This window comes from Pantherophis guttatus, chromosome 3 (genome assembly GCF_059756535.1).
Source record: "Pantherophis guttatus breed Tessera chromosome 3, ASM5975653v1, whole genome shotgun sequence".
Taxonomy (NCBI): Eukaryota; Metazoa; Chordata; class Lepidosauria; order Squamata; family Colubridae; genus Pantherophis; species Pantherophis guttatus.
In genome coordinates this window covers 172,406,294-172,430,250 of record NC_142065.1, presented here as the reverse complement: position 1 = coordinate 172,430,250, position 23,957 = coordinate 172,406,294, and the positions used below count along the sequence as shown (strand labels likewise).

The 23,957-nt window shown below is 35.0% G+C and overlaps 2 long non-coding RNA genes across 3 annotated transcripts in view; one reads left to right on the top strand and one right to left on the bottom strand.

Annotated features, from left to right (window-relative positions):
- LOC148114908 (uncharacterized) overlaps positions 1–14,832 on the bottom strand; it is a 66,116-nt gene extending 51,284 nt beyond the window's left edge. The window contains exon 1 of the long non-coding RNA XR_015733371.1: positions 14,566–14,832. This is a non-coding gene — a long non-coding RNA (uncharacterized LOC148114908). The remainder of the gene's footprint in view (positions 1–14,565) is intronic.
- Positions 14,833–15,335: 503 nt separating this feature from the next.
- LOC148114907 (uncharacterized) overlaps positions 15,336–23,957 on the top strand; it is a 37,194-nt gene continuing 28,572 nt past the window's right edge. The window contains exon 1 of one of the 2 annotated variants that reach the window (XR_015733369.1): positions 15,336–15,583. This is a non-coding gene — a long non-coding RNA (uncharacterized LOC148114907). The remainder of the gene's footprint in view (positions 15,584–23,957) is intronic. The other variant, XR_015733368.1, reaches the window with a different exon arrangement.

Below are 23,957 nucleotides of genomic sequence, written 5' to 3'. Positions count from 1 at the left end.
GGCAGCACATCATCTATCTTTCTGATGAAAAAAATAAAATTGAATAGGTTTGGTAAGCCTCCAATAGAGAGTTGGCACCTTTTTAAGTACTCAAAAGCCAAAAAACAAAACAAAACAAAACAAAACAAAACAAAACAAAACAAAACAAAACAAAACAAAACAAAACAAAACAAAACAAAACAGGAATGGCAAAAAGTCATTGATATTATGGCATCACTATTCTCTGAAGTCTTTGGCCAACACATTAGATATAAGCAAAATGCCCAGATACTCAGAAATTTTAGATAAACAGGGAAGCTTAAAAACAATCAGATATTAAAGGAACAGGGAATTTCTATCGATTGGTGGCCATATTTACAACTGCAATCTAGGTACAAGAAAGACGTGGAAGAATATGGAATTGACAAGGAACCAAAACAACTAGACAAATTGTTGATAGACCCCGAAGGAAAATTAATATCCAAAATATACAATTAACTATTAGAATTTGATAGAGCAGAGGAGGTGATGAAAGAACCGATAATTGCATGGGCTAAAAACATAGGGCATAATATAGATTTAGAGGATTGGGAAAGAATTTGGAACAAAAATTACACTATAACAAAATCCGCTGCTTATAAGGAAAATCAATACAAAATGCTTTACCATTGGCACCTAGCCCCAGCAAGGCTGGCTAAAATGTACTCGAATTTAAGCCCAAAATGTTGGAAATGTAACCAATGTCAAGGTACCTTCTTTCATGCTTGGTGGCTATGTCCTGAAGTGAAAAAGTACTGGACTAAGATACAAGGATGGCTACAAGAAATAATAAAATGTCAAATAGAACTTGATCTGTCCCCGTACCCACACACACACACACAGCCAGTCGAGGGTTAAGGAAACACTTTGGAATGCACCCAGTTCTTATCTCCCCACTTGGCAGCGATAGACACACCGTCTGCCAAGGGACTTTATTTTCACAAACAGACAGATATGATACGAACGTTCAAGAAAGTCCAAACAGAAATAATATTCCTCCCAGCAGTTCCGGACGAGGCTTTAGTGACTCCAAGGTTTTGCTTTGTTCGTCACAAAAGATCCTTGACCACCACTCTCTATTATATAGTCTCTGGGGTGTGGTCTCTGGGGTGTGGTCCAGTGACTCAGTGCTAATCCTAGCACGCCTCCTAAACTGCTGCAAACGTTTATCACGCCTTCGGAGGCGTGCGTCCAGGAATGATGTCTCATTATCACTTTGACTGGAATCAGCTGTCTCCTCTCCCTCGACCGGCACTTGAGACAATGCCAGAGGGGAGGGGCCTGGAGAGGGAGGCCTGGCTGACTCCTCTTCCTCATGCTCGGAGCTTTCTTCCTCCGATGGGACAGGCTCAGAGGGCGGGGCCACAACAGAACTAAAGCCGGAAACATTTCTCTTGGGAATACTTAAAACAAAATTTGATAGAAAGATAAGATATTTGATTCTACACATATTAACAGCGGTAAGAATTGCATTCACGCAATACTGGAAGGAACGCAATACACCACCAAAGGGATTGATCATTCAGAAGATATATGAATGTGCCGAAATGGATAAACTTACCCTAGAACTAAAAGAAAAAGATGATTCGGAATTTTATGTGGTTTGGGGAAAATGGTATACTTGGATAGATAATAGAAATAAAAATTGGAAATATACATAAGGCTATTGAGGATTAGATATTGAATGTATATAATGTATATATTATATAGAATGTTGATCCGAAGTATACAAAAATGACACGGTCTGTTGATTATTACTAGAGTTGTGTAAAGGAAAATTGTAAAAAAAAATTATTTTAAAAAAAAAAAGATTTTGAAGAATAACTTTAAAAAAGTTGCTACCACTCATTTTAAGGATATTGTATTTATCACAATAGTGCTGAGATGTCAGCAATGAGATTTAATATGCTGCTAGACCTGGGCAAGCCTTGTAGGCCAGGGTGATTGGACATGACAAATAAGGCCTTTTGATGATGAAGGCAAATCATTCTGGTTGAGATTAAGCTGGCACTTGCATTACATATTGTAAACCTTCATTCAAACCATGTTTATCTTAACAAGTTTTTAATAGTGTCCTATCAGTACTCTTTTTGATATAATTCTAAAATTTTGGATATGCCTCTTTTATTAATACTGGCTTTTAATTGTATCGTTGTTACTGATGTAAGCCACTACAAATCTTCTATAAGCCAATATTTCTTATCCTTGGAAATTTTAAGATGTGCAACAAGAGTTTTACATGCTCAAACGTAGAAAGACTTACAAACACCTATCATGGACAAATGGATGGTGAAGTTAATGGAATGGGTGGAGATGGTAAAATTGTCAGCATTTATGAAAGAAGGATTTAACAAATTTTATTTCTATATGGAAACCATTTTTGGACTTTTTACAAGAAAACGAAAAAATGAAAAACTAATTTTGAGATTTGATGATTAAAATTATATGGGATTATGGAAATAATGTCAACAAATATTAACCCTACAGTACGAGTTTGATGTAATTTTTTTAACTTATATCTGTACCAAAGAAAGTCAGAACTCGTTTTTTCTATTTTTCTTTTTTTTTTCTCTTGTGATCTTTCATTTTCACTTTTTACTCTTTCTTTTTTCTTTTCTTTCTTTTCTTTTATCTTTTAACTTTGTATTTTTAAAAAAACCCAATAAAGTCATATTAAAAAATGTATGGACTTCAGCTCCCAGAATTCGTCAATCAGAACTGAAGTCCAACATCTTAATGTTGTCAAGATTGAGAAACAATGCTGTAAGCAAAAAAACTCTAAATGTAATCAGTAAAAAAAATTGCACAATAATATGGTAACTAATATTTAAATTCATTAGTGAATATATACAATTTGACCATCAAGAATTATGGGACAATGAATTATGGATTTATATTATTTTAAATAAGGCATATGTTTGAAATTTTTGGTAACTCTTTTCCATTTCATTCATTTTAGCACTAAGATAAGATATATTCTAAGATATTCTTCAACATACCACAACATGTCAAAGATACTTCTAGATGATATATAAAAATTCTGCATCTTCTATAAAACATAGAGGACCTAAACCTTCTTTTTTAATAAAAAGAGGAAGAGAGAGTATGATTGCTTTCCAGATCTAATTTAAGTATTAGATTAATAATGGGCTCTCCAACAGCATCACTCAACTTTATGGCTCCTTTGTTAATGTGGAATATATAGCATAGGATATATAAGATTTATTTTCCTAGCATTGGCGTGACCATCTTATACCACAGTGTTTCTTAACCTCAGCCACATTAAGTATGCTGGTTGGAGAATTCCAAGAGTTGAGGTCCATCCCTTTTAAGGTAGCTGAGGTTGATAAAAGCTGCTATATATGACTGAGCTGGTCTCTATAAGCAATTTTGACTCTCCTGAATTCCTTTCAACTTTCTACAAAAGGCTTCCAGCCAATTTAGTTTTGAAATTGAAAACATTTCATTTATCTATGTTTAATGTTAAAATATTCCAATTTTTAAATTATTTAATTATTCAAATCAAATTTAATCATTTAAATTTTTTTTGCCCCCACTCCACCCTTTTTGGCATAGGCCACAAGTATCAAGTTTGGTCATGACAAACAAGGGGTTGCCCCAATTACAAAACAGAACAATTTTCTGGAAGGCCTATTATAGTACTTAGAATTATTCAAGATACAGTATTTACAATTACTCAAGAAACACCCTCCAATAATTACATTGCTATCACAATCTGAAGCCCTAGGATAGAATAACCCTCCCAAAAGCCTTTGGAACTGGCCCATGAGCCTCCCTAAAATTTGTTGCTAAAGGGATAGTTCTATCCTTTTTTTAAAAAAACAGGAGCAAGAGGAAAATATACAATGCCTAGGAATTAACAGTATTAGCTGTACACAATTAGTTTGATTTCATTTAACTTAGTTTTATGCCAGCCTCAATACTACTTTATTCTATCTAGCTCATTTTATTTTATTTTTTGGAAGTGTAGTCAGCAGCACAGAATTCAAAAGCTAAGTGCAGCTCCTAGTTGAATGAAAAATCACACCATTGACAAAGTTAGGTATCTGTGTTTGGCCCATGACTATTTGTTATATGGGTCCAAAACTTCTCATGGGTTTGCATCAATAAGATGTAATTCAAAAGCTAACATCTGCATTGGTCATTGCCTTTATCTATCTAGCCCAATATTGACCTCATGATCAAAGGCACAAGTCTTGCTACACCTTAACTGGCAACCAGAAATAGAAATTAGCACAAACAAAGCAGATGCCTTCCATTGGGCTATGCTAACAAAGACAGGTGCAGTTTAATTTTTTAAAAATTGAAATAATCTTTCTGTAGTGTTCAGTTGCCAACTCCTAAGAAGATCCTGGCCTCAGCGTGGCATCAGGGTTGATGACTAGTCGTTAAAGGATGACATTGTTTATGCATTACCCACATTATAAAAGTGAATAAATAAATTATTTGTATAAAGACAGTGACATCGCTTTAGAAAAACAGATGAATATCTAAAGAAACAAAATGTACTGAGGATTACAGAGGAACAGAGACATATTATGAACACACCTATAACAATAAGGAAACTTTCTGAAGCCATAAAAAAGTTTAAATTAGAAAAGGTGCGTGGATGGATGGATTATAAGATTCTTATTATAAATGTTTTGATAATGAACTTTTACAAATTGCCAAACATGATGAAGTTTATCCTACAGAGAGGAAAGATATCAGAGTTGGAAAGAGACGAATATAACATTAATACCCTAAGAGGATCAAGTTTTGACTTCAACAAGAAATTGTAGGCTGTTATCATTACTGAATAAATTGTTCACAATTATTCTAGCTGATAGACTGAAAATAATTTTGAAAGAATTTATTCTTGGGTAATAATGTGGATTGTTACTTAAAAGACAATCAAAGGACAGCACTGGAAAACTGTTGAATATTTTAGAATATTTGGAGCAAATAATGAAAAACAAGCCACATTAATCTTTTTAGATGCAGAGAAGATCTCTGACAAGTTGAACTGGACTTTTTTGTTCAAGGTTTTGGAAGATAATAATTTTCATGAGAATTTTATAAAATGGATAAGATTAATGTACAGAAGTAATGTACAGTTCACAGACAGCACAAATAATTGTTAGTGGAATCTAACAAAACTATGTGAGATACAAAAAGGAATAAGACAGGGATGGCCACTGTCCCATTCTTGTTTATTTTGTTTCTTGAAAAATTGAACAAATGTATAAGACAAGATGGGTGGAAAAGAAACTTATAAATTAAGAACATTTTGCACAAGGCTTGGTGTTGTTTCTGAAAGATCCTTTAAACATTGAATTGAAATATTAATGAACAAATTAAAAATGTCTTGCATTAGCAGGTCCAAAAATTAATAAACAAAAGAAAAAGATGTTAACAAAAATGTGAAAATAGAAGATCAAACAGAATTGATGAAAAAAAATGTGTTTTAAGATTGAGGTCACTATGTAAATACGAATTGTATGTTATTTCAAAATAACTGTGTTAAGACATTGAGTGAAGCTAAAAAGATATAAGATGGGAACAATTACAACTATCATTGCTGGTGAGATTTTCTGTGCTAAAAATTAATGTCTTGCTTAGAATGATCCAGACAATACCTGATTTGACTCATGCATCATTTAAACAGTGACAGAAGGATATATCTTTATGCATTTATGGTATAACCTACTTATTTCATTTACTTATGTAGATAGAATACAAAGGAGAGAATCACCGAAGAAAACAATATTTGTCTAAATCTCTGATTACTTGAAAATTCAGTGTTTTGTATCTCATTTCCATATCGCACATTTTCTCCATGACCCCTCACAATTGGAGACTTCTTTGGAATCACAAATCAGATAAGCTTTTGCAAAATATTGTCACTGAGCCTTGATGCACTTATCAGATTTTCACAGTAGCCAGGCACTCAGAACAGTTCAGCCATTGCTGTTTGGGATGAATGGTTGAAAAAGCAGTTCTCTGCAGAGAATTGATGGACATTCCAGCAACACATTTTCTGTAGATTTATCAAATGATAAAGCCATCTTCTGATGACTTTCTTTTTAACTAAGTATTGCTGCATCTTCTGATCAAATAATTAAAAAATGACAAATAGTTTTGATTGTTTAAATTTCCTAGACAGCCATATGTTTGGGCGTGTCATCAACAGCATACCTGGAAAAGATATGCTATTGGCAGTATCTGTTAATACGAGTGCCCCCCTGTGGCCCTGCTCATTTTTTCTGGAGAAAAGTGCATGAATCTGCAAAAGGTATCAGGTTTCACAGCAAGGTAGCTTCACTGTACAATATATGCAAAGTAATTAAAGTAAGCTGTTGGAATCACCCTTGATAAAGTAAAGCTGGAAATCCTACTAAAGGCATGGGAACGAAGCAGCAAAGCTCTTCACAGTGACTGTGACTAAAAAGTTAACAATGCTATTATAAGGATGGATTTAGGGTCTGCAATGAATTCATGATGGTTTATTTACTGTTAGTATTATCTTGCAAGAGCTTTGAGGGTTGTGAGTTCATGTATAAAATGACAATGCCTGAATTAATGTGGCTTTTCCTGCTTAATTCAAGTTCAGCTGAGGTTGCATCTTGTGCAAAGTTCTATGTTCAAGAAATGCATTGATGTCTATGGTTGCCAACCCCTTTGAAAGTGATTTCCTCCTTTAAGAACGATAGTTACAGACAAAGTTCAGCTAGCTGCAATGATTGTGTATCTAATAATATGAAAGCCTAGTTCCTGGCATCTGCCAAATTCATTAAGTTTCGATATTCACCTTGATCGGAGGCATAATGTTAGTTATACTATTTGCATCAACAGTACTGTTAGCAGCAAAGTCATTAAAGAAAATAGCTTAAGCGAAATTAGTTTCCAACTTTGCCTTTGCTTTATTTATCAGATGTAGAAAGCCTCCATTAAGACGCCTCTATAATGCACACAGCATTAAAATCAATAATAATAATAATAATAATAATAATAATAATAATAATAATAATAATAATAATAATAAATTTTCTGTGGAAAAAGAAATTGTGTGTTGTCCCGATTGTAATTGGAGCCCTTGGGGCAATACACAAAGGACTACCCCGCTATTTAGAAATTCTAAATTTACCGGACTTGAACATTTTTTTTTTTATGAAATTTTATTGAGTAAAGAAAATATTACATTTCAAACTCTATGGTTCGGCAACGTGTAGTCATCTTGTATATTTACATATATGGAATCTAATCAATTATCTAGGTATTATACAGTTTATACGTAAACCTTGTAAGATTGAACACATAATACAACAATAATATATAGATTAATTAATAATTATACATTGTCCTAATGAGAGTTAACTTTTGCATTTATTTTTCAACCACCTATACCACAGATCCTAGATCGTATAGAATTCTGAGTCTTCCTTTCCATTTAAAACATACGTTAATCTGCACATTTCTGCACAGTCCAATACTTTATTGACTATCTGTTCCTCAGTCGGACATCCTTTCTCTTTCCAGCAACTGGCATAGGAGAGTCTAGCAGCTGTGACAATATGAATAATCAAATATTTCTTTTCCTTAACAAATTTCCGTTTTAGCACTCCCAGGAGATAGATTTCAGGTAGAAAATTAATATCCTCATTTAATATTTCTTGGACCCATTTTTGTATTTTTTCCAGAATTTCCTCGCTTCCGGACACGTCCACCACATATGGTAGAAGGTACCTTGATGGTGGCCACATTTCCAGCACTTGGGGCTTGCATTCGAATAGATCTTTGCAATTCTAGATGGTGCTAAATGCCATCTATACAGCATTTTGTACTGATTCTCCTTATAGCTTATTGCTCTTGTCAATTTAAGATTGCTGTTCCATATTTCTTCCCAATCTTCTAAATTTATCTTTGAATCAATATTTTTCCCCAAGCGATCATTTGGTCTTTGAGTATTTCTCCTTCTCTATCATATTCGAGCAGGTAGGAGTATAATTTAGCTAATAGTTTGTTCTCATTGCCCAGCCATATCTTATCAAAGCTATTTGTTCCCACTTCTATTCCCTCCTCCTATTTATCTTTCTTGTATCAGGATTTTATCTGTAAATAGGGCCACCAATCTATATGGATCCCTTGCTCTTTCAATGTCTCATTAGATTTGAGGTTGCCGCTGTTATCTAAGATGTCTTGGTACGTAAACATTTTCTCTCTGCTTATTGTGTTTGGGTGGCTCATTGCCTCCATTGTAGAGATCCATTTTGGGATTTTAAAGTAATGTTTATGCCTAATTTCTTTCCATGTCTTCATTAATGTATCTCTAATTTTGTGTCAGTGGAAACATATTCCTGCCCCCTTTCCTTTATACCACAGGTAGGCATGCAAGCCTCTTAGCAGATCATGCCCTTCCAATTGTAGAATTCTTTTGTTTCTTTTCTTTTTTTTTTTTATTGCAAAAGTTTTACAATTACATTTTCACCCCTTTTTTTCACCCCCCCACCTCCCTCCCCAAACTTCCCGTCCTCCCTAACCCTCCCTAACCCTCCCCCCCCAGACTTCCCTATTATGTACTCATAACTAATAACACTGATATATATACCTGAACCCATCCCTCCCCCTACATAATTTTCCCTCTTTGTCTCTTTATATTAAAATATTTCTAATACATTGTTTTCAAATAAAAGCTATTTGATACTTTCTAATTTGGTATTTGTTCTGAACATATTCTATCCACCTTTTCCATTCCCATTCATAAGTCTCTTGTGAACAATCTTTTAAATATGCTGAAATCTTCGCCATCTCTGCAAAACTAGCCATCTTCGAAGTCCATTCCTCAATAGTAGGCAAAGCTTCATTCTTCCAATATTTACCTATCAACAATCTTGCTGCTGTTATCATATACAATATTAATTTTGTTTCATCCCGTGTAAAACCCTTAACTATACCCAATAAAAACAATTGTGGAGAAAATTGAATTTTTTTCTTCAAAACATTCTGCATGACCCACCATATTTTTATCCAAAAAGCCTTAACTTTCCTACAGGTCCACCAAACATGATAATACGTAGCATCCAAACATTCACATCTCCAACATTTTGGCTGAACATTAGGGTACATACATGACAACTTTTTAGGATCTAGATGCCATCTATAAAACATTTTATAAAAATTTTCCCTCAAATTCTGCGACTGTGTAAATTTAACATTCTGAACCCAAATTTTTTCCCATGTTTCCAACATCACTGGTTCTTCAAAATTTTGTGCCCACTTAATCATACAATCTTTAACTAATTCCGTTTCTGAATCCCTTTCTAGCAAAACATTGTAAAGCCTTTTAATATGCATTGGACCTTTCTCTCTTATATGTCTAACCAATTCTTCCTCATGCAACATAATACCAGTTTTTTGGTCCTCTTTCCATCTCAATTGTAATTGATTATATTGTAACCAGGTTAAATTAATCCCTTCGTCCAACAGTGTCTGCAATGTCTTCAACTGCCATCTGCCCGCATCTGTAAAAAGAACCTCTTTGTATAAAAACCCCCCGAGTGACATTATATTTGTATTCCACAAGGTATGACCAAGATCCAACCATAGCGGTATTTTATAAAAAACAGAAATCTTGGCAAAATGTTCATCTTAACTGCTGCTATTCTTCCAAGTAAAGACAGTTGCAGCTTTTTCCAAGTCCCCATGTCTTTCTGAACCTCTCGCCACAACACCTCATAGTTATTTTGAAACAATTTCATGTTTGATTCTGCAACCTGAACTCCAAGATATTTTACCTTAGGTACAATTTCAAAACCTGCCCTCCTTTCAAACTCATGTTTACGATCTTGTGTCATATTTTTGACTATCATTTTAGTCTTTTTTGAGTTCACTCTGAAACCTGAAACTCTACCATAGTCTTGTATAATGTCGTTCATCAGGATTATTGATTCCATTGGTTGTGATAGGGTAACCACCAGATCATCTGCAAATGCCTTTACTCTATAATCCTCTTGCCTTATCATTATGCCTTTCAAAATTTTTGAGTCCCGTATTGTATTTAGCAAGACTTCCAATGTTAAAATAAATAAAAGTGGGGACAACGGACATCCCTGTCTTGTTCCTTTTTCAATTTTAAACTCTGTCGTCAAACTTCCATTAATAATAATCTGTGCTTTTTGCTCTTGATAAATTGCTGAAATTGCCTGTGTAAACTGGTCCCCAAAGCCCATCTTTTTTAAAGTCTTTAGTAGAAAATTCCAATCCACTCTATCAAAGGCCTTCTCCGCATCCAAAAAGACCAGCACTGCAGAAATCTGTTTATTCTTATCAAGATATTCCAATAAATCTATTACTTGCCTTACATTGTCCTTCATGTATCTACCCTCAATAAATCCCGCTTGGTCCTCATGAATCACCTTTTGGATTACTGGCATCAACCTGTTGGCTAATACCTTCGCGTAAATTTTATAGTCTGTATTCAAAAGAGATATTGGTCTGTAGTTCTCTGGTTTTTTAGGACCAACTTGTTCTTTTGGTATCAAAGATATATAAGCAGTTGTCCAGGATGGGGGTATTTTACCCCCTTGTTGAATATTACAAAATAAATCTCTAAGTTGTCCCACCATTTCAGCTTGTAAAGTTTTGTAATACACTGCAGTCAAACCATCCGTGCCAGGAGCTTTGGCTGTTTTTAGCTGTTTAATTGCTGCTGTTATCTCCTCCTCTGTTATAGGATAATTCATTCTTTCCTTTTGTTGATCAGTAATTTTTGTAACTCTCTTATCCTTTAAATATTTTTCTATAAGTCCATTCTGCACCTCATCTTTGGCATATAGTTTAGTATAATAATCCAATTCTTTTGTTTCTTAATGTGGCCCACTCTAGTAGCCATACTAAATTGGCAGCTCTGTGGTATAGCTCCCAAACTGGGAGCCCAAATCCACCTTTACTTCTTTTTTCCTGCAAAGAACGTAACGCAATTCTTGGTTTTTTCCCTTCCCAAATGAATTTCCTTACTATCATGTTTAGATCCGAAACTTTGCCTTTGCTTTATTTATCAGATGTAGAAAGCCTCCATTAAGACGCCTCTATAATGCACACAGCATTAAAATCAATAATAATAATAATAATAATAATAATAATAATAATAATAATACATCCTCCGACGATACCTTAACAGTTCCTAGGTCCTTGGTTAGGACTCGAGCTGCTGAGCTATTAACCAGCCTCAAAGGCTGTGAATCTCACTAAAGATTAACCAATAAATAATAATAATAAATTTTCTGTGGAAAAAGAAATTGTGTGTTGTCCCGATTGTAATTGGAGCCCTTGGGGCAATACCCAAAGGACTACCCCGCTATTTAGAAATTCTAAATTTACCGGACTTGAACATTTTGACTCTACAAAAAACCACCTTACTCGGAACAGCTTACATCCTCCGATGAAACCTTAACAGTTCCTAGGTCCTTGGTTATGACTTGAGCTGCTGAGCTATTAACCAGCCTCAAAGGCTGTGAATCTCACTAAAGATTAAATAATAATAATAATAATAATAATAATAATAATAATAATAATAATAATAATAAAATAATTATGATACACCTGTAGAAGAAAGCATTCTAACATGCAGAATCCGATAAAGAGCTCACCACCAACATAACCAAAACAGAGTCTATAAAATACTGTCAAGGCCTGAGCCTTGTGGATCTCTAGTGATGTTGTTCCAGAGAGCAGCACTGTGATACGATTTAGTAGGTGATATATTTTGATATATGGAACTTGGAGGGTACTCGCTCTGTCTGAATAATAGGAAATGCAGAAATATCAGACATCAATAGTCCTCAGATTGCACTGGACTTCTCATGACTTTCGGATAGCAAAATCAATAGAGCAGCAGCTGAACTATTAAAGATGTAGTGTTTAGCACAGTAGTGCTAAGATATCAGCAATAAGATTTAATGTGCTGCTAATATTATGTTCAAAGATCCACATGAATTGTAGTGTAGTGGTTTAAAATATTAAATGTAGACCATGGAGACTCAGGTTTAAATTTCCATTTGACCAAGGATGGCTTGGGGCTAGTCCCTATCCCACAGGATTGTTCTGGATGATTAAAATTCGGAGAGACCCTTATGTACTCTGTCTTAAATTCTCAAACAAAAATAAGTGATTCAGTAAAGAAAAATCACTCATATGCAAAATGAAATAAATTGATAATATGTATCTTTATCTTTAAAAATGGTCATTCACTTCCACAACAGAAGCTAATGCATGTGAGCAGAAGAATTCACACACAGGCTGACTTCCTTGAAAGCTTTACTGTTTGACTTGGACATCTTCCTTTACCCCAAATGAATCACATGGTTGTGGTTTAAAAGAAAAAAGAAAAAAAGATTAAGTCCTTTATGCCTTTTTGAATTCCCTCATTAAGGATGCAGATGGAAGATATCAAAATAAAACAATTGTTTTTGTTTTGCTTTCCCCCTTACTAAGATTTTTTTAAAAAAATAATCTCTGCATTCTCCTAAATCATCAGGAATGAAGATCAAGTGACTAGGACATGAATAATTATCTGGATTATCTTGGCAAGGATGGAGAGGTTAAAAAAATAGTTTAGCATAGCTCATGTAGAAGAAAGAAGGCTTGTACCTAAGACACTAGAGAAATAGTTCAAGGACAGTTAATATATCTAAAATATGACTCTTGCAACTTTGCCAAGGTCAATGAGAACTAGAATGACCTGCCACAAAAATGGTGTTTTCATATGTTCATTGGAGCCAGCATCTCCCCCAACCCCAATATCTCCACAATATTTCAGAGATACAGTCATCTTCAACTCCAGGATATAATCAACTCCTCCACTTCCGAAATATTTGGCATTTCCTCAAAGATGTTCACAAAAGTCTAAAAGCAAAATACAGGCATTATATAGAGGACAAAGTGTTCCTTAACTCGTAGAGATGTGGGATTGATTTTGTTTAACAGCATTCCATATTTTAAGAAGAAATGCAGCTTGGCTTTATATGCTCATTTCCAGAACCAAAATATGCTGATAGGATGTTTCTTTTATGATTTTCCTTTTCAACAGATGAAATATTGTTAGTTAATGAAGTTCAAACTGTTCAAATGATCATTTTCTAATTCAATTTTATATTTTGAGACCCAACTGTGCTCCTTTCAAACACTTATCTTATACAGCACTACAAGGTAACTTTTTAATCAAATAACTGAATTCGCCACTTACTGTGGCAGTTCTCACAGCCCAATATCACCCTATCTATAAAATAATATATGTTTTCCTTCTCCTGTCATTTCATAAATAAGAAAAACATTCCTTTAAATTTAAATTTTGCTACATTACAGACCTTCATCCTTAAGGAATATACAGCTGTTGTTTAATAGCCAATGGAAGAATCCATTTTGCACTAAATGAATTTTTTGCCATGACCCATGGTGTCCTTTATCTGTTTATTTATTTATTAAATTTATTAGATTGCTACCTTTCTGAAATCTCTTAGTGGCTTATAAAAGGCATTTCATAGACCTCTGAAAATAGTATGGCTTTGCTCCAGTAAAATGGAAATATGAAATAACATTGTGCTCCTTGATGTGAGATCTGCAGCCACCATTTTGGTCTTCTGTAGTGCCTTAAAACCTGACTCATCAACCTTGAACAACACTGAAAACATTTTTCCTCCAGCTATTTCAAGTGCTAGTCAAGTAACATGAAGTAAAAATACATGGCTGCTTCATAGTCCTCAAAAGAAAAAGGGCTATATTGCTTTATGAAGCAGCTATGGAGAACTATTGCACATCCCTACCACTTCATGGTTAATCAGGGAATCTAAAGGATCTACAATTTGCTTCCAGTGCCCTGTTGTATGGAGTATTTTGTTTACCCTGTTACTAAACATTTTAGTAACATGTTTAGAAACATGGCTCATATCAATTTAGGAAACTTTATAGAAGCAGCTGAAATGCCATAACAACATGCTACCATTATGTTGGGGCAGTAAATCAGTACTATGAAGTAAGTAGTAAGTGAGTAAGTAAGTAAGTAAGCAAGCAAGCAAGCAAGCAAACTCAGAGGTTTTGTACTCCAACTTGATCAAATCAAATTGTATTAAATTCTTTATTAGGGCCATTGATCCAAATATTCTATATTTGGACACAGAAATTACATAACACAAGAAAAAAAAGATTAAACTAAATATAGAAAACAGAAAAGGGGAGGACAATTTCCAATAACATCATAAAGTAGCCTTTAGATGCTCATCTTATAATTATTAAGAAGTATTGCTTGTCTATATAAATTGACCTCTTTTATGCTTGTCCAGAAAATATCATTTCTACTAACAAGGGCAATTTGTTTAGGCAGCTATTTTATTTTATTTTTATTGCAAGTTTTGGCCATCTGCTTTTATTACTTTAATATGTGTGTGTTACATACTAAATATGTTGCAACATCCTCTCTTTATATTCACTCTCTAAAAACAGCATTCAAACAGAGGTTTGATTAGAAAATATTAGAAAATATTACTGTCTTACCACTCTTCGGAAAAAATATTCCATGTTTCAGCACAAACTGCAAGAAAAATGTTTAGTAGAGATATATGCTTTTGGGATTAGGATTTTGCAAAAAATCTGTCCAATGCTTGTGCAGGGGCTTGGACTAGAAGAACTCCAAGGTCCCTTCCAAGTCTGTTATTCTGTTATTCCACAAATAGAAATTACTAATCAACAAAAGCAGGAACAGAGAAACTTGCAGTATTGCATGTTGAAAACTCATAAACACAGCAAGTAGAGATCACTTCAGCAGCTTGGCATCTTGTAATTTGTGTCCTGACCTTCTCTTAAAAATAAACATATAGGTACTGAGATTACGCAGTGCTGTTGGTATTAATCATTCATCTTTTCTCTACTTTTGAAAGAGTACAGATTTCTTCAAATCTGATTTGGAAGTACAAATGAATAAAGGATCTAAACAAAACCACAGCCCTATCTTTTATAACTATTTACTGGCAGGCAATGAAAGAATTTTTATACATGGGGTACAACAGATCCATTTTTGTACAAAGTAGTACCCGTGGAAGAACACAAGCTTTGAATTATCTTTGCTTTATATCCTTTGAATTAGCAGTAGGGGACATATGGAATGTTGAAGTTTGGAGCAAAGGATCAAGTTTCTTCCTTCTTACCCTGAGATACTTATTCAGGTCTTATGGTTACAGTATCATAAATATGTTCCTAGTATTATCTTGTAACATGAACCCTTGTAATAGCTTTTCCTATATAAGGTGAAGATCCTTTTGTTTTGAACAGACTTCAGGGTGTAGGATTTGTGCTTTATTTCTTGGACACTCTTTTGGTGAATATTTCTGTTCGTTATTAATTACCGATTCTTTCACTTTACTTGGTATTACTATCAGAACAAAGAATAATAGGGTTGGAAGGGACCTTTGGGATCTTCTAATCCAACTCTCTACTCAGTCAGGAGACCCTATACTATTTCAGACAAATAGCTGTCCAGTCTCTTCTTGAAAACCTCCATCCACAACTTTTAGAGGTAAGCCATTCCACTGATTAATTGTTCTCACTGTCAGGAAACTTCTTCTTCATTGTAAGATAGATATCTCTTTAATAATCTTCCACCCATTACTTCTTCTCCTGACTTCAAGGGCTTTGCAGACTAGGTCAAAACCTCTTCCCTGTGACAGCCACTGATATCATCCCTAGTCCTGTTTGTTAAATTAGACATAACTGCCATCATTCCCTCCAACAGTCATCATATAGTTTAGCCTCCAGACCCCTTATCATCTTTGTTGCTCTTCTCTGCACTTTTTCTAGGGTCTCAACATCTTTGTGTGTGTGTGTGTGTGTGTGTGTGTGTGTGTGTGTGTGTGTGTGTGTGTGATGGTGACAAGAACTTGATATAGTACTCCAAGTGTGGTCTCATCAGTGCAGTATAAAGTGGTATTATCATTTCATGTAATCTCAAACTATCTCTTTGTTGATGCAATCTAGGACTGCATTAGCTTTTTTGGCAGCTTCAGCATGCTACTAGCTCATACTTAAATGATATTCTAGTCCACATTATTTTAATTAATTTAATTCTAACCTATGACTTTTTACTTTAAATATTTAGTTTTTCAAATAAAGCTAGACATAGTATGAAACAACTGTATGAAAAGGATTCTAAAGCTTATCCCAAGAAATTCTCAGAAGAGGTAACATTTTGAACTTCTTTTTGTCCCACATTGGCTCTCTGGTTCTTTTAAATTTATTGGATGGCAAATACTGCTGCAACTTTCTGGTACAGTGGATTAAGGGAGACTGACCGTGAGAGAATTTCTTTTCTGTTTTCATTGCTAATTGCCATAAAGCAAATATTTGGACACCAGCCATTCATCTGGAAATACTTGTGTGTCAGAAACATGCTAAGATACAAACCATAAACACAGAGAAAACCAACTCATGAAACCAAAGTGTTGCCTGTCATCTAAGACACAATCTAAGAGGCACAGATCTTATCTGATTGTTCCAGTGCCTCTTGCCTACAATACTGCTTTGGAAGATGCAGGAACTGTGCCAAACAACATTTCAGGCAATATGTGATGCTACAGATACTTTCCATTCCCAGAATGGTCAAGATAAAGATATCTCAGAATCTACTATAGCTTAAATGTACAAAATACATTTTCTAATACATCTAATGTGATGTATTAGAAAAGATGGCAAAGTATCACTGCCCATTTTTCCTGAAATATATACCTGGAGATATGTTTGTACGCATATATATATATATATATATATATGATATAAAGTTGCCAATACGTAAATGTTTTAGAATAATCCAACACATCAGGAAGGCTCCAGGCTGGAGAATTGGTTTAGGATTTCTCTCAACTCATGCTGAGAGCTTTCCAGCTATGTTTTAGTTCATATGTCTCTTAGATTTACCGACTGACTCACAATCCATTTAAGTCAAAATATTTGGAACCAAATGCAATGGCATAAAATACAGTCATTTATGGATCAAAACTACATTTCAACACTTCCCTTTGAGAGGCAAGCTGCAATTCTAAATATAGTACGTTAGGAATAGCCTTTTCCTGTATGTCAGTTAACAAAGAAGTTAGATTAATTTATGCAGATTAAAGTTGTTATATGCCCTCTTTCCAATTGATAAGTCATGGAAGTACAATCCAGAAAATATTGTATATCTAAAGATTTTCTAATTAGATTTGTAATTTATTGTTAATCTGGCACATTTTTTATAGTTTTTAGTCCCACCTTTATTATTTTTATAAATAACTCATGGTAATCAACATATATAATACTCACGAATGAAGGCAAATATACTTATGGAAGATAATGTTGCAGGATCCAACCTAGGTCAGTCATTGGGACCAGAGGTTTAGTCCTGAGCTTTCAGATTCATTTTGGAGCCCATCCACAGGGAATTTCTCTCTCACTAGAATGTGTGCTTTGGACTATTCTATGCATGTTATTTATGTGGTGCCTGGTTTTATGTGGCTTTTTAGTTGTTGATTGGGGTGTTGATGGCCAATTAAATTGTTGGCTGTTGTTTCCTTGTGCTGCCATGTCCTCAACTCCTAAGTACCTGATAAACTAGTAAATCAGCATTTCTGTTGACTGACAAGGGTCCCATTTCCCAGGTTTCAATCAATACCCTGGCTCAGTCAAAATCTTAGTAGTGCAAAATTGAATGTATGTCCTTGATCATTGTAATATGAAGCTACCGATGAGTTCAGGTCTCCTGCTCTGACTGCTTGCTTATGTTCTTGCAATCTGGTAGTTAGCTTCATCCCTATCTGTCCTTCATAGTCACAGGGTCAATCTATGCAGGGGATCTGGTAGATACCGGTTCCAATTGTAGTCGTAAATTGAGGACTACCTGCATATCTGAATGCTTCCAAAAATGGTAGGGTGTGGCCCTTAACATGAGCAAATCACATCCTTTATTTACAGGACTAAGACAGAATCCAGCCTTTTTGGCTCTTCAACCTCTAACCTGATCTGAGGTCTAGAAATCTTTATCTCCATAATAGCAACACTCATTCCAAGTCAGAGGTTATCACCTATCTTCTTCCTTAAACTTTAAACTTAGGCAAATGCTGATAAAAAGATTTTACAAGATAGATATTAAGAAGGATAGAGAAACTGGGTGTTGAACTGCAAAGGGCTCCAAAAAGGGCCTTCCTTAAATATATTAAATAAATGCTTAAATAAACTGGGGACAGATTAGATTGGAACCATATGCTCTAAGACCAGGGTGAAATCTAAAAATTTTCCCTACAGGTTCTGTGGGCATGGCTTAATTTGTGGGTGTGGCTTGGTGGTCAGGTGACCTAGTAGGTGTGGCTTTGTGGTCAGGTGACTGGGTGGGCATGGCCAATAATAATAAATAATAAAAATAATAAACAAAGTACACAAAACAATAAGAGGTACCAAAACCCAACTTTTACATTTTACACACACACAACACAACACAACTGACTCACACACAATGGAAAAGCTGCTGCACTTGACCCAAAATGGCCCCTGCAACAAGCAGTTACCTCACACAGCCACAAAAAGCTCAAAAACCAAGTTTCACACTTTTTCCACACAAAATGCCACATACAGCTTTGTGAGATTTTGTGTGTTTGTGTAGTTAGAGTGAAACACTACAGAAACACACCAAATCTCAGAAAGCTGCACAAATATTTTATTTTATTTTATTTTATTATTTTATTTTATTTTATTTATATTTTTAGATAAAAGCAGCTAAATTTAAAACTTCCTTAACTTTAAATTGCTATGTCTAAAAAAAATAAATAAAACTCCTTTAAAAGAACCCAATTAACTATTTTTTAAAGCTCCCAAAAAACAAACAAACCCAGTTACTTACCCAATTGAAGGCACAAGGCAGGCAGATTCAGTTGCTCACTGATGAGATTGATTGCAGGTAGGCAGATTCAGTTGCTAGCTGATGCAATTGATTGCAGGGATTGCAGCAGGTGAAGCAAGGCCGGAAAAGCAAGAGAGCTGGAAAGAAACAGCAAGCGGCCAAGTGGGCAACCAGGCGTTTGGGTGGGCATGGGCATGAGGGGAAAAGGGATTTTTGCTACCCGCCGCCATTGCTAACTGATCGGCCGATCCGGTCCAAACCAGGAGCATTTCACCCCTGTCTCAGACCCATCCACCAATTTTGCTTTTTGAGAAACCCATTTTTTTTCTCAATAGTTCTCTTCTAGTTTGCCAGATATCTACTTTATTTTTAGCTTTGCGATAGTGGGAAGGAAAATAATCCTAGAACATAGAACAACAGAGTTGGAAGGAACTTGGACGTCTTCAACTCCAACCTCCTGCTCAAGCAGGAGACCCTATACCAGGAGTCTGCAACCTTAAACACTCAAAGAGCCATTTGGACCCATTTCCAACAGAAAATAAAACACTGGGAGCCACAAAAGCTTTCCCGTTCCCGACTATTTCTTGAGCGACCACAAAACTAGCATATGTAGTTGAATGAAACATTCTGTTTTCTTCTGAAACTTTTCTTTTCTTGGATTTATCCATGGTTGGCAGAAGTTGAAAAACTCAATAAATCACGTGCCGGCGGGTGTCGCACATTGGCAGTTGCAACGCATATTTTGAGTGACAGGAAGCCTCAGCAGAGGGGTGAAAGAGCCACATGCAGCTCCAGAGCTGCAGGTTGCTGACCCCTGCCCTATACCATTTCAGACAAATGGCTGTCCAGTCTCTTCTTAAAAGCCTCCAGTGATGGAGCACCCACCCAATGGTCTGTAGGCCAACCGCTCCACTGGTTAATTGTTCTTACTATTAGGACATATCTCCTTAGTTCTAGGTTGCTTCTCTCCTTCTTTAATTTCCAACCATTTCTCATTCACAGATGCCCATGCCAGCTCAGTAGATATTTTGAATATACGTTAATTTTAATAAAAATACCAGAGATGCTGGTATCATCTCCGACCAATCTATACTATGGTTAGAGTGTTGGAAGTTAGGTGAACAGTTGTTCTTAAAATCAGTGTTCTTATGCATGCCAAATTGCAGCAAGTTTTTTGCAATTAAAGATTAAATTAAATAAAGACTATAAAGATTCCCAGTGAAATGTTGACAAGATTCTGAACGCTAATGATGCCCTTTTAAGTATATGCTATTCTTTCCAAACTTTCATGAATATTAGGTAGTTTTGCTTCTTTTCTTTCTAACAAACATTCTGTATTCACAAAGAGTTGTTTTCTTATGCTAGCAAATCTTTTCTACTTACTTTTACTACCTGTGAAAGTAGCCCCTAGCTTTTAGAAAAATAAATAACTTTTTATAAAGAGCAAATTTGACAGGCCCGCAATAGCTTAAGGGCTACTTGCAAGAGCTGCCTTCTACAGGATGTGACAAATTATTCTCCGTAAACAAAAGAAAGAAGGATTGCATGTTTAAAAAGAACAGTTGTGTCAATCTGCTAATGAAGGTTCCCAAGGAAAGTGATTGCTTAATTGTGATGAGTAATGACAGGGATTTCCTAGTCTTCCACGGAAGTCTTAGAACAAGGATATGTATGGTCACAAATATGCCTGACAGCACTATTATTGTCTTTTGGAAAGGATGCTAAATTGTTTTGTATATGTCACACCAAGGCATATACATATGCAGTTAAATCTGTTGTTTTTGTGATATGATGCATTGTTCACAGTGATGTAGCTGGTTAAAATATTGATCATAATGAATGAAACCTGAATCAGAATAGAAGTAGAAAGTCAAAGCAACCAGGCATAGAAAACTCTGGAAATACAATTCCACCAAGGCAGCTTGAGAAGCAGGAATTGTTATTTGCTGGTATATCAGGAGATGAATGCTCACTATTTCAAATAGTCTACAGCTGGGATTAAAAGTAAAGGTTCTCCTCGCACATATGTGCTAGTCATTCCTGACTCTGGGGGCGGTGCTCATCTCCGTTTCAAAGCCGAAGAGCCAGTGCTGTCAAAGACATCTCTGTGGTCATGTGGCCGGCATGACTAAATGCCAAAGGCGCACAAAACGCTGTTACCTTCCCAACAAAAGTGGTCCCTATTTTTCTACTTGCATTTTTTATGTGCTTTCGAACGGCTAGGTTGGCAGAACCTGGGACAAGTAATGGGAGCTCACCCTATTACATGGCACTAGGGATTCGAACCACTGAACTGCTGACCTTTCAATCGACAAGTTCAGCATCTTAGCCACTGAGCCACCGCATCCCTTGGGATTAAATTTGGGATTAAACCGGGATTAGATAGAGGCAAATAATTAAAATATTTGCCAATCAAATATTTGTTTTCATTTGTGATCAAAATTTTTAAATGTATTATTAATTGTACTGATTATTGACTGAATAAATTCTGCCCAAAGATGTGGCTAGCACGCACTATGATAGCTCATGTAGGTTCTAAGTTTTCCTCTTTCGCAAAATGTGGATATATTCAAATTGAATATCTTTCTCCCTACCCTGAAAAAAGGTTTGTGAGAAAGAACCAATCACCACCCTTACCAACAACCATTAAAGGCACAAAATGAATATTAACCGGATTAGTTGGGGACCATTGCTATAAAGGACTGTCTAACATACATCCAGATTAAAGATAATGAGCCATCAAAAAAGGAGAAAAAGTTTGAACCTGCCCAAACTACTGTTAGCACCAGTGTAAGAGATTGTGTATTCATCTAATCATAACCTTCCATACAGTGAGATGTATTTATGTTTTAAGGAAGTATAGTTCTAGTTAAATAACTATTTCACATTAGACACTAAACATATATTTAAGAAATGTAAATTACTCCGCAAACCTGAACCCCCAAATCTATGAAATAAATTTAGTTAGTTTGGGAATTTGTTTATGGCAATTGGACAAAAGATAGCCGTAATTGGAAACAATGTGGGTCAGTCCAAGCCCATTTATTCAAATGAAAATAGGCACTAGACAAAAAAAGCCATGTTACTATATATGTTGCGTTTATCCAAGACTCCATCTCCTAAAAACGGTCTGCCAAGCCACAGAAAAGATTCTATGAGGTCAGAATAGGTCTTATATAGATAGGATAACAAGATAAAAGCATACTTATGGCACCAATGCTTCTTTTTATATAGCTGACTCACAAATGCATGAATCCTTATCAAAAAGCTCCCATTTGAAATGAATTAACTGCCTCTTGTTTTGTTCAACATATGAGCCAGTGTGTAATCATTATGGCACCTGCATTATGACAAAACAGATCTAATATAGGCATATTTTTTTACTCTAGTAGATGTCTGAATAGGGACTGTCACTGAAAACAGGAAGCAAATGCTGTAATTTGAAGAACGCTGGCAACCAATCCATTAAAAGAAGACTGATTCAAGCTTTAAAAACAAAACAATCTAGAAACCTATATTTGGAAGCATCCAAATAAGGTTTCCCAGCTAACTCTTGACTGTGATTTGTGTTACTTTGGAAAGAGGGATGGACCTAATTAAAACAATCCAGTGCATAAAGCAGTGGAAGAAACAGCCTATTATCTGGAGAATACCGGTATGAACAAAATCAATTTATTTCATTTATAACTATTTTGCAGTGAAGGAAAGTAGATTAATTCTTCTAACTGGTGACTTAATGACAGTCCATTCTAATATAAAGTTCAATTCATAAACATAAATGAATGAGGAAAGCTCAAAATCGAATTCTATCCCAGGCCTTGTTTTTTAATAGTCCCAGATCAAAAATAGAACTAGATCTAACTCATAATGGTCCTCAGACCTGCAACTGGGATTGGATTTGCCAGCATTCCGGTGACACACTGTCTAAAATTTTTATAGTTTATTTTTGGGAGAAAAAGTCAGAGGTACCCAAACTTCTTTTTCTTTTCAATGGCTCTTTAGCCAGAAAAAAATACATGTTTCTCTGCAACTGTGAGTGATAGCCATTTATTGCCTCAAAGGAAGGAAGAAACAATGATTTTGTTAAGGTTGTTGTTGTACCTGGGAGTAATTCTTATATCTTACTAGGAGAAAGTCCATTTTTACTCCTTTATAATGAAACTACTTGCTTTTGTGTAAATCTTGTGGTATCTTTCTTTTTCACCAGTCTTTCACAGGTATATAGGAATTCTAGGAGTTCCGGTTGCAACTGGAGAATTGATAAGATGACCACAATCTTTGTAACATTGAAGGTGCTCTCTTTTGTAGTCTTTTTAATAATATTGATTATAATATGTTTGAATAACTTTTATGGCTGTTTTACTGTACAGTGTCCAAAGTCACATTTGTGAGATGGATGGATATACAAATTAAAGGAATAAATAAATAAACATGGAAGGTGCCAAATCTCTTTGGGGCCAAGGTATTTTTCGTCCCTTGCTTTTAGACCTCATCTGTCTATGCCTATCTATCTACTTATCTACATCATAAAGTTTATGGAATAAAAAGTATAGTCATACCTCACATGGAAAATGTTGAAAATCTAAGGAAAATCTCTCCTTCAGTAATTATAAAATTATAAAATATAAAATATAAAGTATTGGTTCTTCTAGAGTTTCAAACTAATTTTTCTAACCCAGATAAATCTATATCAAAATACATTTCTCAATAAATCCAAGATTATGAGAATATTTTGATGAACATTTTTTCTTATCAAAACAATAGTGATGGTACAGTTATATTTCAGGATGAGTATGTAGTTCAAATGGCAGACAGAAACCCTGAAAACAACTCTGTTATACAAATAAACAGTGCTGTTCTTGAACTTCGAGCTTCTGATCTTTGTTCTTATTACTCAGATTCAGTATTTGATTTAAAAAACTCAGACAACTAATGTGAAGAAAGACAGAGACAAAGCATATTTTGAGCTCAGGAAAAATACTCTTGATTAAAAGAATTACGAAATACTAATTTTTTACTTTTCTAT